Here is a 17,250-nt window from a genome sequence, read left to right as displayed (position 1 = left end):
AGACTAGACCTGGAAGCAGACTAGGCCTGGAAGCAGACGAGACCTGGAAGCAGACTAGATCTGGAAGCAGACTAGACCTGGAAGCACATGGACCTGGAAGTAGACTAGACCTGGAAGCAGATTGGCCCTGGAAGCAGACTAGACCTGGAAACAGACTAGACCTGGAAGCAGACGAGACCTGGAAGCAGACTAGACCTGGAAGCAGACTGGACCTGGAAGCACACTGGACCAGGAAGTAGACTAGACCTGGAAGCAGATTGGCCCTGGAAGCAGACTAGACCTGGAAACAGACTAGACCTGGAAGCAGATTGGACCTAGAAGCAGATTGGACCTGGAAGCAGACTAGATCTGGAAGCAGACTAGACCTGGAAGCAGACTAGACCTGGAAGCAGACTGGACCTGGAAACAGACTGGACCTGGAAGCAGACTAGACCTGGAAGCAGACTAAACCTGGAAACAGACTAGACCTGGAATCAGACTAGACCTGGAAGTGGGCTAGATCTGGAAGCAGACTAGACCTGGAAGTGGGCTAGATATGGAAGACTAGATCTGGTAGCAGACTAGATCTGGACTGAGAAGCAGACTAGATCTGAAAACAGACCGGACCTGGAAGCAGATTAGACCTGGAAGCAGACTAAACCCGGAAGCAGACTAGACCTGGAAGCAGACTAAACCTGGAAGCAGACTAAACCTGGAAGCAAAGTAGATCTGGAAGCAGACTAGCTCTGGAAGCAGACTGGACCTGGAAGCAGACTGGACCTGGAAGCAGACTAGACCTGGAAACAGACTAGATCTGGAAGCAGACTAGACGTGGAAGTGGACTAGATCTGGAAGCAGACTAGATCTGGTAGCAGACCAGATCTGGACTGAGAAGCAGACTGGATCCGAAAGCAGACCAGACCTGGAAGCAGACTAGACCTGGAAGCAGACTAGACCTGGAAGCAGACGAGACCTGGAAGCAGACTAGACCTGGAAGCACACTGGACCTGGAAGTAGACTAGACCTGGAAGCAGATTGTCCCTGGAAGCAGACTAGACCTGGAAACAGACTAGACCTGGAAGCAGACGAGACCTGGAAACAGACTAGACCTGGAAGCAGACTGGACCTGGAAGCACACTGGACCTGGAAGTAGACTAGACCTGGAAGTAGATTGGCCCTGGAAGCAGACTAGACCTGGAAACAGACTAGACCTGGAAGCAGATTGGACCTAGAAGCAGATTGGACCTGGAAGCAGACTAAACCTGGAAACAGACTAGACCTGGAAGCAGACTAGACCTGGAAGTGGGCTAGATCTGGAAGCATACTAGACCTGGAAGTGGGCTAGATCTGGAAGACTAGATCTGGTAGCAGACTAGATCTGGACTGAGAAGCAGACTAGATCTGAAAACAGACCGGACCTGGAAGCAGATTAGACCTGGAAGCAGACTAAACCCGGAAGCAGACTAGACCTGGAAGCAGACTAGACCTGGAAGCAGACTAAACCTGGAAGCAGACTAAACTTGGAAGCAAAGTAGATCTGGAAGCAGACTAGCTCTGGAAGCAGACTGGACCTGGAAGCAGACTAGACCTGGAAACGTACTAGATCTGGAAGCAGACTAGCTCTGGAAGCACACTGGACCTGGAAGTAGACTAGACCTGGAAGCAGATTGTCCCTGGAAGCAGACTAGACCTGGAAACAGACTAGACCTGGAAGCAGACGAGACCTGGAAGCAGACTAGACCAGGAAGCAGACTGGACCTGGAAGCACACTGGACCTGGAAGTAGACTAGACCTGGAAGCAGATTGGCCCTGGTAGCAGACTAGACCTGGAAACAGACTAGACCTGGAAGCAGATTGGACCTAGAAGCAGATTGGACCTGGAAGCAGACTAGATCTGGAAGCAGACTAGACCTGGAAGCAGACCAGACCTGGAAGCAGACTGGACCTGGAAGCAGACTGGACCTGGAAGCAGACTGGATCTGGAAAAAGACTAGACCTGGAAGAAGACTGGACTGGGAAGCAGACCAGATCTGGAAGCAGACTAGACCTGGAAGCAGACTAGACCTGGAAGCAGACTAGATCAGGAAACAGACTGGATCTGGAAGCAGACTAGATCTGGAAGCAGACTAGACCAGGAAGCAGACCGGACCTTGAAGCAGACTAGACCTGGAAGCAGATCAGACCTGGAAGCAGACTGGACCTGGAAGGAGATGAGACCTGGAAGCAGACTAGACCTGGAAGCAGACTAGACGAGGAAGCAGACTGGACCTTGAAGCAGACTAGACCTGGAAGCAGACTAGACGAGGAAGCAGACTGGACCTTGAAGCAGACCAGACCTGGAAGCAGACTAGATGTGGAAGCAGACTAGACCTGGAAGCAGATGAGACCTGGAAGCAGACTAGACCTGGAAGCAGACTAGACCTGAAAGCAGACTAGACCTGGAAGCAGACTAGACCTGGAAGCAGACTATACCTGGAAGCAGACTGGAACTGGAAGCAGACTAGACCTGGAAGTGGGCTAGATCTGGAAGCATACTAGACCTGGAAGTGGGCTAGATCTGGAAGACTAGATCTGGTAGCAGACTAGATCTGGACTGAGAAGCAGACTAGATCTGAAAACAGACCGGACCTGGAAGCAGATTAGACCTGGAAGCAGACTAAACCCGGAAGCAGACTAGACCTGGAAGCAGACTAGACCTGGAAGCAGACTAAACCTGGAAGCAGACTAAACTTGGAAGCAAAGTAGATCTGGAAGCAGACTAGCTCTGGAAGCAGACTGGACCTGGAAGCAGACTAGACCTGGAAACAGACTAGATCTGGAAGCAGACTAGCTCTGGAAGCACACTGGACCTGGAAGTAGACTAGACCTGGAAGCAGATTGTCCCTGGAAGCAGACTAGACCTGGAAACAGACTAGACCTGGAAGCAGACGAGACCTGGAAGCAGACTAGACCAGGAAGCAGACTGGACCTGGAAGCACACTGGACCTGGAAGTAGACTAGACCTGGAAGCAGATTGGCCCTGGTAGCAGACTAGACCTGGAAACAGACTAGACCTGGAAGCAGATTGGACCTAGAAGCAGATTGGACCTGGAAGCAGACTAGATCTGGAAGCAGACTAGACCTGGAAGCAGACCAGACCTGGAAGCAGACTGGACCTTGAAGCAGACTGGACCTGGAAGCAGACTGGATCTGGAAGCAGACTAGACCTGGAAGAAGACTGGACTGGGAAGCAGACCAGATCTGGAAGCAGACTAGACCTGGAAGCAGACTAGACCTGGAAGCAGACTAGATCAGGAAACAGACTGGATCTGGAAGCAGACTAGATCTGGAAGCAGACTAGACCAGGAAGCAGACCGGACCTTGAAGCAGACTAGACCTGGAAGCAGATCAGACCTGGAAGCAGACTGGACCTGGAAGGAGATGAGACCTGGAAGCAGACTAGACCTGGAAGCAGACTAGACGAGGAAGCAGACTGGACCTTGAAGCAGACTAGACCTGGAAGCAGACTAGACGAGGAAGCAGACTGGACCTTGAAGCAGACCAGACCTGGAAGCAGACTAGATGTGGAAGCAGACTAGACCTGGAAGCAGATGAGACCTGGAAGCAGACTAGACCTGGAAGCAGACTAGACCTGAAAGCAGACTAGACCTGGAAGCAGACTAGACCTGGAAAAAGACTAGACCTGGAAGCAGACTAGACCTGGAAAAAGACTAGACCTGGAAGCAGACTAGACCTGGAAAAAGACTAGACCTGGAAGCAGACTAGACCTGGAAGCAGACTAGACGAGGAAGCAGACTGGACCTTGAAGCAGACTAGACCTGGAAGCTGACTAGACCTGGAAAAAGACTAGACCTGGAAGCAGACTGGACCTGGAAGCAGACTAGACCTGGAAAAAGACTAGACCTGGAAGCAGACTAGACCTGGAAAAAGGCTAGACCTGGAAGCAGACTAGACCTGGAAGCAGACTAGACGAGAAAGCAGACTGGACCTTTAAGCAGACTAGACCTGGAAGAAGACTAGACCTGGAAGCAGACTAGACCTTTAAGCAGACTAGACCTGGAAGAAGACTAGACCTGGAAGCAGACTAGACCTGGAAACAGACTAGACCTGGAAGCAGACTAGCTCTGGAAGCAGACTAGCTCTGGAAGCAGACTAGACCTGGAAACAGACTAGACCTGGAAGCAGACTAGACCTGGAAGCAGACTAGACCTGGAAAAAGACTAGACCTGGAAGCAGACTAGACCTGGAAGCAGACTAGACCTCGTGCAGACTAGACCTGGAAGCAGACTAGACCTGGAAGCAGATGAGACCTGGAAGACGACTAGACCTGGAAGCAGACTAGACCTGGAAGCAGACTAGACATGGAGCAGACTAGACCTGGAAGCAGACTAGACCTGGAAGCAGACTAGACCTCGTGTAGACTAGACCTGGAAGCAGACTAGACCTCGTGCAGACTAGACCTGGAAGCAGACTAGACCTGGAAGCAGATGAGACCTGGAAGACGACTAGACCTGGAAGCAGACTAGACCTGGAAGCAGACTAGACATGGAGCAGACTAGACCTGGAAGCAGACTAGACCTGGAAGCAGATTAGAGCTGGAAGCAGACGAGACCTGGAAGCAGACTAGACCTGGAAGCAGACTAGACATGGAGCAGACTAAACCTGGAAGCAGACTAGACCTGGAAGCAGATTAGAGCTGGAAGCAGACGAGACCTGGAAGCAGACTAGACCTGGAAGCAGACTACACCTGGAAGCAGACTAGTTCTGGAAGCAGACTAGACCTGGATGCAGACTAGACCTGGAAGCAAACTAAACCTGGTAGCAGACTAAACCTGGAAGCAGATTAGACCTGGAAGCAGACTAAACCTGGAAGCAGACTAAACCTGGAAAAAGACTAGACCTGGAAGCAGACTAGTTCTGGAAGCAGACTAGACCTGGAAGCAGACTAAACCTGGAAAAAGACTAGACCTGGAAGCAGACTAAACCAGGAAGCAGGCTAGACCTGGAAGCAGACTAGACGAGAAAGCAGAATGGACCTTGAAGCAGACTAGACGTGGAAGCAGACTAGACGAGAAAGCAGAATGGACCTGGAAGCAGATGAGACCTGGAAGCAGACCAGACCTGGAAGCAGACTGGATCTGGAAGGAGAAGAGACCTGGAAGCAGACTAGACCTGGAAGCAGACTAGACGAGGAAGCAGACTGGACCTTTAAGCAGACTAGACCTGGAAGAAGACTAGACCTGGAAGCAGACTAGACCTGGAAACAGACTAGACCTGGAAGCAGACTAGCTCTGGAAGCAGACTAGCTCTGGAAGCAGACTAGACCTGGAAACAGACTAGACCTGGAAGCAGACTAGACCTGGAAGCAGACTAGACCTGGAAAAAGACTAGACCTGGAAGCAGACTAGACCTCGTGCAGACTAGACCTGGAAGCAGACTAGACCTGGAAGCAGATGAGACCTGGAAGACGACTAGACCTGGAAGCAGACTAGACCTGGAAGCAGACTAGACATGGAGCAGACTAGACCTGGAAGCAGACTAGACCTGGAAGCAGACTAGACCTCGTGTAGACTAGACCTGGAAGCAGACTAGACCTCGTGCAGACTAGACCTGGAAGCAGACTAGACCTGGAAGCAGATGAGACCTGGAAGACGACTAGACCTGGAAGCAGACTAGACCTGGAAGCAGACTAGACATGGAGCAGACTAGACCTGGAAGCAGACTAGACCTGGAAGCAGATTAGAGCTGGAAGCAGACGAGACCTGGAAGCAGACTAGACCTGGAAGCAGACTAGACATGGAGCAGACTAAACCTGGAAGCAGACTAGACCTGGAAGCAGATTAGAGCTGGAAGCAGACGAGACCTGGAAGCAGACTAGACCTGGAAGCAGACTACAGCTGGAAGCAGACTAGTTCTGGAAGCAGACTAGACCTGGATGCAGACTAGACCTGGAAGCAAACTAAACCTGGTAGCAGACTAAACCTGGAAGCAGATTAGACCTGGAAGCAGACTAAACCTGGAAGCAGACTAAACCTGGAAAAAGACTAGACCTGGAAGCAGACTAGTTCTGGAAGCAGACTAGACCTGGAAGCAGACTAAACCTGGAAAAAGACTAGACCTGGAAGCAGACTAAACCAGGAAGCAGGCTAGACCTGGAAGCAGACTAGAGCTGGAAACAGACTAGACCTAGAAGCAGATTAGACCTGGAGCAGACTAGACCTGGAAGCAGACTAGACCTGGAAGCAGACTAGTTCTGGAAGCAGACTAGACCTGGAAGCAGACTAGACCTGGAAGCAGACTAGTTCTGGAAGCAGATGAAACCTGGAAGCAGACTAGACCTGGAAGCAGACTAAACCTGGAAGCAGACTAGATCAGGAAACAGACTGGATCTGGAAGCAGACTAGATCTGGAAGCAGACTAGACCAGGAAGCAGACCGGACCTTGAAGCAGACTAGACCTGGAAGCAGACCAGACCTGGAAGCAGACTAGTTCTGGAAGCAGACTAGACCTGGAAGCAGACTAGACCTGGAAGCAAACTAAACCTGGTAGCAGACTAAACCAGGAAGCAGATTAGACCTGGAAGCAGACTAGATCTGGAAGCAGACTAGACCTGGAAGCAGACTAGACCTGGAAGCAGACTAGACATGGAGCAGACTAGACCTGGAAGCAGACAAGACCTGGAAGCAGATGAGACCTGGAAGAAGACTAGACCTGGAAGCAGACTAGACCTGGAAGCAGACTAGACATGGAGCAGACTAGACCTGGAAGCAGACTAGACCTGGAAGCAGACCGGACCTTGAAGCAGACTAGACCTGGATGCAGACCAGACCTGGAAGCAGACTGGACCTGGAAGCAGATGAGACCTGGAAGCAGACTAGACCTGGAAGAAGACTAGACCTGGAAACAGACTAGACCTGGAAGCAGACTAGACCTGGAAGCAGACTAGACCTGGAAAAAGACTAGACCTGGAAGCAGACTAGACCTGGAAAAAGACTAGACCTGGAAGCAGACTAGACCTGGAAAAAGGCTAGACCTGGAAGCAGACTAGACCTGGAAGCAGACTAGACGAGGAAGCAGAATGGACCTTGAAGCAGACTAGACGTGGAAGCAGTCCAGACCTGGAAGCAGACTGGACCTGGAAGCAGATGAGACCTGGAAGCAGACTAGACCTGGAAGCAGACCAGACCTGGAAGCAGACTGGATCTGGAAGGAGATGAGACCTGGAAGCAGACTAGACCTGGAAGCAGACTAGACCTGGAAGCAGACTAAACCTGGAAGCAGACTAGACCTTGTGCAGACTAGACCTGGAAGCAGACTAGACCTGGAAGCAGATGAGACCTGGAAGAAGACTAGACCTGGAAGCAGACTAGACCTGGAAGCAGACTAGACATGGAGCAGACTAGACCTGGAAGCAGACTAGACCTGGAAGCAGATGAGACCTGGAAGAAGACTAGACCTGGAAGCAGACTAGACCTGGAAGCAGACTAGACATGGAGCAGACTAGACCTGGAAGCAGACTAGACCTGGAAGCAGACTAGACGAGGAAGCAGACCGGACCTTGAAGCAGACTAGACCTGGAAGCAGACCAGACCTGGAAGCAGACTGGACCTGGAAGCAGATGAGACCTGGAAGCAGACTAGACCTTGAAGCAGACTAGACCTGGAAACAGACTAGACCTGGAAGCAGACTAGACCTGGAAGCAGACTAGACCTGGAAAAAGACTAGACCTGGAAGCAGACTAGACCTGGAAGCAGACTAGACCTCGTGCAGACTAGACCTGGAAGCAGACTAGACCTGGAAGCAGATGAGACCTGGAAGACGACTAGACCTGGAAGCAGACTAGACCTGGAAGTTGACTAGACATGGAGCAGACTAGACCTGGAAGCAGACTAGACCTGGAAGCAAATTAGAGCTGGAAGCAGACGAGACCTGGAAGCAGACTAGACCTGGAAGCAGACAAAACCTGGAAGCAGACTAGACATGGAGCAGACTAAACCTGGAAGCAGACTAGACCTGGAAGCAGATTAGAGCTGGAAGCAGACGAGACCTGGAAGCAGACTACACCTGGAAGCAGACTAGTTCTGGAAGCAGACTAGACCTGGATGCAGACTAGACCTGGAAGCAAACTAAACCTGGTAGCAGAATAAACCTGGAAGCAGATTAGACCTGGAAGCAGACTAAACCTGGAAGCAGACTAAACCTGGACAAAGACTAGACCTGGAAGCAGACTAGTTCTGGAAGCAGACTAGACCTGGAAGCAGACTAAACCTGGAAAAAGACTAGACCTGGAAGCAGACTAGAACTGGAAACAGACTAGACCTAGAAGCAGATTAGACCTGGAGCAGACTAGACCTGGAAGCAGACTAGACCTGGAAGCAAACTAAACCTGGTAGCAGAATAAACCTGGAAGCAGATTAGACCTGGAAGCAGACTAAACCTGGAAGCAGACTAAACCTGGACAAAGACTAGACCTGGAAGCAGACTAGTTCTGGAAGCAGACTAGACCTGGAAGCAGACTAAACCTGGAAAAAGACCAGACCTGGAAGCAGACTAGAACTGGAAACAGACTAGACCTAGAAGCAGATTAGACCTGGAGCAGACTAGACCTGGAAGCAGACTAGACCTGGAAGCAGACTAGTTCTGGAAGCAGACTAGACCTGGAAGCAGACTAGACCTGGAAGCAGACTAGTTCTGGAAGCAGATGAAACCTGGAAGCAGACTAGACCTGGAAGCAGACTAAACCTGGAAGCAGACTAGATCAGGAAACAGACTGGATCTGGAAGCAGACTAGATCTGGAAGCAGACTAGACCAGGAAGCAGACCGGACCTTGAAGCAGACTAGACCTGGAAGCAGACCAGACCTGGAAGCAGACTAGTTCTGGAAGCAGACTAGACCTGGAAGCCGACTAGACCTGGAAGCAAACTAAACCTGGTAGCAGACTAAACCTGGAAGCAGATTAGACCTGGAAGCAGACTAGATCTGGAAGCAGACTAGACCTGGAAGCAGACTAAACCTGGAAGCAGACTAAACCTGGAAAAAGACTAGACCTGGAAGCAGACTAGTTCTGGAAGCAGACTAGACGTGGAAGCAGACTAGACGAGAAAGCAGAATGGACCTGGAAGCAGATGAGACCTGGAAGCAGACCAGACCTGGAAGCAGACTGGATCTGGAAGGAGAAGAGACCTGGAAGCAGACTAGACCTGGAAGCAGACTAGACGAGGAAGCAGACTGGACCTTTAAGCAGACTAGACCTGGAAGAAGACTAGACCTGGAAGCAGACTAGACCTGGAAACAGACTAGACCTGGAAGCAGACTAGCTCTGGAAGCAGACTAGCTCTGGAAGCAGACTAGACCTGGAAACAGACTAGACCTGGAAGCAGACTAGACCTGGAAGCAGACTAGACCTGGAAAAAGACTAGACCTGGAAGCAGACTAGACCTGGAAGCAGACTAGACCTCGTGCAGACTAGACCTGGAAGCAGACTAGACCTGGAAGCAGATGAGACCTGGAAGACGACTAGACCTGGAAGCAGACTAGACCTGGAAGCAGACTAGACATGGAGCAGACTAGACCTGGAAGCAGACTAGACCTGGAAGCAGACTAGACCTCGTGCAGACTAGACCTGGAAGCAGACTAGACCTCGTGCAGACTAGACCTGGAAGCAGACTAGACCTGGAAGCAGATGAGACCTGGAAGACGACTAGACCTGGAAGCAGACTAGACCTGGAAGCAGACTAGACATGGAGCAGACTAGACCTGGAAGCAGACTAGACCTGGAAGCAGATTAGAGCTGGAAGCAGACGAGACCTGGAAGCAGACTAGACCTGGAAGCAGACTAGACATGGAGCAGACTAAACCTGGAAGCAGACTAGACCTGGAAGCAGATTAGAGCTGGAAGCAGACGAGACCTGGAAGCAGACTAGACCTGGAAGCAGACTACACCTGGAAGCAGACTAGTTCTGGAAGCAGACTAGACCTGGATGCAGACTAGACCTGGAAGCAAACTAAACCTGGTAGCAGACTAAACCTGGAAGCAGATTAGACCTGGAAGCAGACTAAACCTGGAAGCAGACTAAACCTGGAAAAAGACTAGACCTGGAAGCAGACTAGTTCTGGAAGCAGACTAGACCTGGAAGCAGACTAAACCTGGAAAAAGACTAGACCTGGAAGCAGACTAAACCAGGAAGCAGGCTAGACCTGGAAGCAGACTAGAGCTGGAAACAGACTAGACCTAGAAGCAGATTAGACCTGGAGCAGACTAGACCTGGAAGCAGACTAGACCTGGAAGCAGACTAGTTCTGGAAGCAGACTAGACCTGGAAGCAGACTAGACCTGGAAGCAGACTAGTTCTGGAAGCAGATGAAACCTGGAAGCAGACTAGACCTGGAAGCAGACTAAACCTGGAAGCAGACTAGATCAGGAAACAGACTGGATCTGGAAGCAGACTAGATCTGGAAGCAGACTAGACCAGGAAGCAGACCGGACCTTGAAGCAGACTAGACCTGGAAGCAGACCAGACCTGGAAGCAGACTAGTTCTGGAAGCAGACTAGACCTGGAAGCAGACTAGACCTGGAAGCAAACTAAACCTGGTAGCAGACTAAACCAGGAAGCAGATTAGACCTGGAAGCAGACTAGATCTGGAAGCAGACTAGACCTGGAAGCAGACTAGACCTGGAAGCAGACTAGACATGGAGCAGACTAGACCTGGAAGCAGACCAGACCTGGAAGCAGACTGGATCTGGAAGGAGATGAGACCTGGAAGCAGACTAGACCTGGAAGCAGACTAGACCTGGAAGCAGACTAAACCTGGAAGCAGACTAGACCTTGTGCAGACTAGACCTGGAAGCAGACTAGACCTGGAAGCAGATGAGACCTGGAAGAAGACTAGACCTGGAAGCAGACTAGACCTGGAAGCAGACTAGACATGGAGCAGACTAGACCTGGAAGCAGACTAGACCTGGAAGCAGATGAGACCTGGAAGAAGACTAGACCTGGAAGCAGACTAGACCTGGAAGCAGACTAGACATGGAGCAGACTAGACCTGGAAGCAGACTAGACCTGGAAGCAGACTAGACGAGGAAGCAGACCGGACCTTGAAGCAGACTAGACCTGGAAGCAGACCAGACCTGGAAGCAGACTGGACCTGGAAGCAGATGAGACCTGGAAGCAGACTAGACCTGGAAGCAGACTAGACCTGGAAACAGACTAGACCTGGAAGCAGACTAGACCTGGAAGCAGACTAGACCTGGAAAAAGACTAGACCTGGAAGCAGACTAGACCTGGAAGCAGACTAGACCTCGTGCAGACTAGACCTGGAAGCAGACTAGACCTGGAAGCAGATGAGACCTGGAAGACGACTAGACCTGGAAGCAGACTAGACCTGGAAGTTGACTAGACATGGAGCAGACTAGACCTGGAAGCAGACTAGACCTGGAAGCAAATTAGAGCTGGAAGCAGACGAGACCTGGAAGCAGACTAGACCTGGAAGCAGACAAAACCTGGAAGCAGACTAGACATGGAGCAGACTAAACCTGGAAGCAGACTAGACCTGGAAGCAGATTAGAGCTGGAAGCAGACGAGACCTGGAAGCAGACTACACCTGGAAGCAGACTAGTTCTGGAAGCAGACTAGACCTGGATGCAGACTAGACCTGGAAGCAAACTAAACCTGGTAGCAGAATAAACCTGGAAGCAGATTAGACCTGGAAGCAGACTAAACCTGGAAGCAGACTAAACCTGGACAAAGACTAGACCTGGAAGCAGACTAGTTCTGGAAGCAGACTAGACCTGGAAGCAGACTAAACCTGGAAAAAGACTAGACCTGGAAGCAGACTAGAACTGGAAACAGACTAGACCTAGAAGCAGATTAGACCTGGAGCAGACTAGACCTGGAAGCAGACTAGACCTGGAAGCAAACTAAACCTGGTAGCAGAATAAACCTGGAAGCAGATTAGACCTGGAATCAGACTAAACCTGGAAGCAGACTAAACCTGGACAAAGACTAGACCTGGAAGCAGACTAGTTCTGGAAGCAGACTAGACCTGGAAGCAGACTAAACCTGGAAAAAGACCAGACCTGGAAGCAGACTAGAACTGGAAACAGACTAGACCTAGAAGCAGATTAGACCTGGAGCAGACTAGACCTGGAAGCAGACTAGACCTGGAAGCAGACTAGTTCTGGAAGCAGACTAGACCTGGAAGCAGACTAGACCTGGAAGCAGACTAGTTCTGGAAGCAGATGAAACCTGGAAGCAGACTAGACCTGGAAGCAGACTAAACCTGGAAGCAGACTAGATCAGGAAACAGACTGGATCTGGAAGCAGACTAGATCTGGAAGCAGACTAGACCAGGAAGCAGACCGGACCTTGAAGCAGACTAGACCTGGAAGCAGACCAGACCTGGAAGCAGACTAGTTCTGGAAGCAGACTAGACCTGGAAGCCGACTAGACCTGGAAGCAAACTAAACCTGGTAGCAGACTAAACCTGGAAGCAGATTAGACCTGGAAGCAGACTAGATCTGGAAGCAGACTAGACCTGGAAGCAGACTAAACCTGGAAGCAGACTAAACCTGGAAAAAGACTAGACCTGGAAGCAGACTAGTTCTGGAAGCAGACTAGACCTGGAAGCAGACTAAACCTGGAAAAAGACTAGACCTGGAAGCAGACTAAACCAGGAAGCAGGTTTGACCTGGAAGCAGACTAGAACTGGAAACAGACTAGACCTACAAGCAGATTAGACCTGGAGCAGACTAGACCTGGAAGCAGACTACACCTGGAAGCAGACTAGAACTGGAAACAGACTAGACCTGGAAACAGACTAGACCTGGAAGCAGACTAGACCTGGAAGCAGACTATATCTGGAAGCAGACTAGACCTGGAAGAAGACTAGACCTGGAAGCAGACTAAACCTGGAAGCAGACTAGACCTCGTGCAGACTAGACCTGGAAGCAGACTAGACCTGGAAGCAGATGAGACCTGGAAGAAGACTAGACCTGGAAGCAGACTAGACCTGGAAGCAGACTAGACATGGAGAAGACTAGACCTGGAAGCAGACTAGACCTGGAAGCAGACTAGACGAGGAAGCAGACCGGACCTTGAAGCAGACTAGACCTGGAAGCAGACCAGACCTGGAAGAGGACTGGACCTGGAAGCAGATGAGACCTGGAAGCAGACTAGACCTGGAAGCAGACTAGACCTGGAAACAGACTAGACCTGGAAGCAGACTAGACCTGGAAGCAGACTAGACCTGGAAAAAGACTAGACCTGGAAGCAGACTAGACCTCGTGCAGACTAGACCTGGAAGCAGACTAGACCTGGAAGCAGATGAGACCTGGAAGACGACTAGACCTGGAAGCAGACTAGACCTGGAAGCAGACTAGACATGGAGCAGACTAGACCTGGAAGCAGACTAGACCTGGGTAAACAGATTAGAGCTGGAAGCAGACGAGACCTGGAAGCAGACTAGACCTGGAAGCAGACTAGACATGGAGCAGACTAAACCTGGAAGCAGACTAGACCTGGAAGCAGATTAGAGCTGGAAGCAGACGAGACCTGGAAGCAGACTAGACCTGGAAGCAGACTACACCTGGAAGCAGACTAGTTCTGGAAGCAGACTAGACCTGGATGCAGACTAGACCTGGAAGCAAACTAAACCTGGTAGCAGACTAGACCTGGAAGCAGACTAGACCTGGAAGCAGACTAAACCTGGAAGCAGACTAAACCTGGAAAAAGACTAGACCTGGAAGCAGACTAGTTCTGGAAGCAGACTAGACCTGGAAGCAGACTAAACCTGCAAAAAGACTAGACCTGGAAGCAGACTAAACCAGGAAGCAGGCTAGACCTGGAAGCAGACTAGAACTGGAAACAGACTAGACCTAGAAGCAGATTAGACCTGGAGCAGACTAGACCTGGAAGCAGACTAGACCTGGAAGCAGACTAGTTCTGGAAGCAGACTAGACCTGGAAGCAGACTAGACCTGGAAGCAGACTAGTTCTGGAAGCAGATGAAACCTGGAAGCAGACTAGACCTGGAAGCAGACTAAACCTGGAAGCAGACTAGATAAGGAAACAGACTGGATCTGGAAGCAGACTAGATCTGGAAGCAGACTAGACCAGGAAGCAGACCGGACCTTGAAGCAGACTAGACCTGGAAGCAGACCAGACCTGGAAGCAGACTAGTTCTGGAAGCAGACTAGACCTGGAAGCAGACTAGACCTGGAAGCAAACTAAACCTGGTAGCAGACTAAACCTGGAAGTAGAATATACCTGGAAGCAGACTAGAGCTGGAAGCAGACTAGACCTGGAAGCAGACTAAACCTGGAAGCAGACTAAACCTGGAAAAAGACTAGACCTGGAAGCAGACTATATCTGGAAGCAGACTAGACCTGGAAGAAGACTAGACCTGGAAGCAGACTAAACCTGGAAGCAGACTAGACCTGGAAGCAGACTAGACCTGGAAGCAGACTAGACCTGGAAGCAGATGAGACCTGGAAGAAGACTAGACCTGGTAGCAGACTAAACCTGGAAGTAGAATATACCTGGAAGCAGACTAGTTCTGGAAGCAGACTAGACCTGGAAGCAGACTAGACCTGGAAGCAAACTAAACCTGGTAGCAGACTAAACCTGGAAGTAGAATATACCTGGAAGCAGACTAGATCTGGAAGCAGACTAGACCTGGAAGCAGACTAAACCTGGAAGCAGACTAAACCTGGAAGCAGACTGGACCTGGAAGCAGACTATATCTGGAAGCAGACTAGACCTGGAAGAAGACTAGACCTGGAAGCAGACTAGACCTGGAAGCAGATGAGACCTGGAAGAAGACTAGACCTGGAAGCAGACTAGACCTGGAAGCAGACTAGACATGGAGCAGACTAGACCTGGAAGCAGACTAGACCTGGAAGCAGACTAGACGAGGAAGCAGACCGGACCTTGAAGCAGACTAGACCTGGAAGCAGACCAGACCTGGAAGCAGACTAGACCTGGAAGCAGATGAGACCTGGAAGACGACTAGACCTGGAAGCAGACTAGACCTGGAAGCAGACTAGACATGGAGCAGACTAGACCTGGAAGCAGACTAGACCTGGAAGCAGATTAGAGCTGGAAGCAGACTAGACCTGGAAGCAGACTGGACCTGGAAGGAGACTAGACCTGGAAGCAGACTAGACATGGAGCAGACTAAACCTGGAAGCAGACTAGACCTGGAAGCAGATTAGAGCTGGAAGCAGACGAGACCTGGAAGCAGACTAAACCTGGAAAAAGACTAGACCTGGAATCAGACTAGTTCTGGAAGCAGACTAGACCTGGAAGCAGACTAAACCTGCAAAAAGACTAGACCTGGAAGCAGACTAAACCAGGAAGCAGGCTAGACCTGGAAGCAGACTAGAACTGGAAACAGACTAGACCTAGAAGCAGATTAGACCTGGAGCAGACTAGACCTGGAAGCAGACTAGACCTGGAAGCAGACTAGTTCTGGAAGCAGACTAGACCTGGAAGCAGACTAGTTCTGGAAGCAGATGAAACCTGGAAGCAGACTAGACCTGGAAGCAGACTAAACCTGGAAGCAGACTAGATCAGGAAACAGACTGGATCTGGAAGCAGACTAGATCTGGAAGCAGACTAGACCAGGAAGCAGACCGGACCTTGAAGCAGACTAGACCTGGAAGCAGACCAGACCTGGAAGCAGACTAGTTCTGGAAGCAGACTAGACCTGGAAGCAGACTAGACCTGGAAGCAAACTAAACCTGGTAGCAGACTAAACCTGGAAGTAGAATAGACCTGGAAGCAGACTAGATCTGGAAGCAGACTAGACCTGGAAGCAGACTAAACCTGGAAGCAGACTAAACCTGGAAAAAGACTAGACCTGGAAGCAGACTAGTTCTGGAAGCAGACTAGACCTGGAAGCAGACTAAACCTGGAAAAAGACTAGACCTGGAAGCAGACTAAACCAGGAAGCAGGCTAGACCTGGAAGCAGACTAGAACTGGAAACAGACTAGACCTACAAGCAGATTAGACCTGGAGCAGACTAGACCTGGAAGCAGACTAGACCTGGAAGCAGACTAGAACTGGAAACAGACTAGACCTGGAAACAGACTAGACCTGGAAGTAGACTAGACCTGGAAGCAGACTAGACCTGGAAGCAGACTATATCTGGAAGCAGACTAGACCTGGAAGTAGACTAGACCTGGAAGCAGACTAGTTCTGGAAGCAGACTAGACCTGGAAGCAGACTAGACCTGGAAGCAGACTAGTTCTGGAAGCAGATGAAACCTGGAAGCAGACTAGACCTGGAAGCAGACTAAACCTGGAAGAAGACTAGATCAGGAAACAGACTGGATCTGGAAGCAGACCAGATCTGGAAGCAGACTAGACCAGGTAGCAGACCGGACCTTGAAGCAGACTAGACCTGGAAGCAGACCAGACCTGGAAGCAGACTAGTTCTGGAAGCAGACTAGACCTGGAAGCAGACTAGACCTGGAAGCAAAGTAGATCTGGAAGCAGACTAGCTCTGGAAGCAGACTGGACCTGGAAGCAGACTGGACCTGGAAGCAGACTAGACCTGGAAACAGACTAGATCTGGAAGCAGACTAGACGTGGAAGTGGACTAGATCTGGAAGAAGACATGATCTGGTAGCAGACCAGATCTGGACTGAGAAGCAGACTGGATCCGAAAGCAGACCAGACCTGGAAGCAGACTAGACCTGGAAGCAGACTAGACCTGGAAGCAGACGAGACCTGGAAGCAGACTAAACCTGGAAGCAGACTAGATCAGGAAACAGACTGGATCTGGAAGCAGACTAGATCTTGAAGCAGACTAGACCAGGAAGCAGACCGGACCTTGAAGCAGACTAGACCTGGAAGCAGACCAGACCTGGAAGCAGACTAGTTCTGGAAGCAGACTAGACCTGGAAGCAGACTAGACCTGGAAGCAAACTAAACCTGGTAGCAGACTAAACCAGGAAGAAGATTAGACCTGGAAGCAGACTAGATCTGGAAGCAGACTAGACCTGGAAGCAGACTAGACCTGGAAGCAGACTAGACATGGAGCAGACTAGACCTGGAAGCAGACAAGACCTGGAAGCAGATGAGACCTGGAAGAAGACTAGACCTGGAAGCAGACTAGACCTGGAAGCAGACTAGACATGGAGCAGACTAGACCTGGAAGCAGACTAGACCTGGAAGCAGACCGGACCTTGAAGCAGACTAGACCTGGATGCAGACCAGACCTGGAAGCAGACTGGACCTGGAAGCAGATGAGACCTGGAAGCAGACTAGAC

The sequence above is a fragment of the Telmatherina bonti genome, assembly GCF_933228915.1.
Source record: "Telmatherina bonti genome assembly, chromosome: 7".
In the NCBI taxonomy this organism is placed as follows: Eukaryota; Metazoa; Chordata; class Actinopteri; order Atheriniformes; family Telmatherinidae; genus Telmatherina; species Telmatherina bonti.
The sequence above is the reverse complement of the archived record's forward strand: the minus strand, read 5'-3'. Positions refer to the sequence as shown.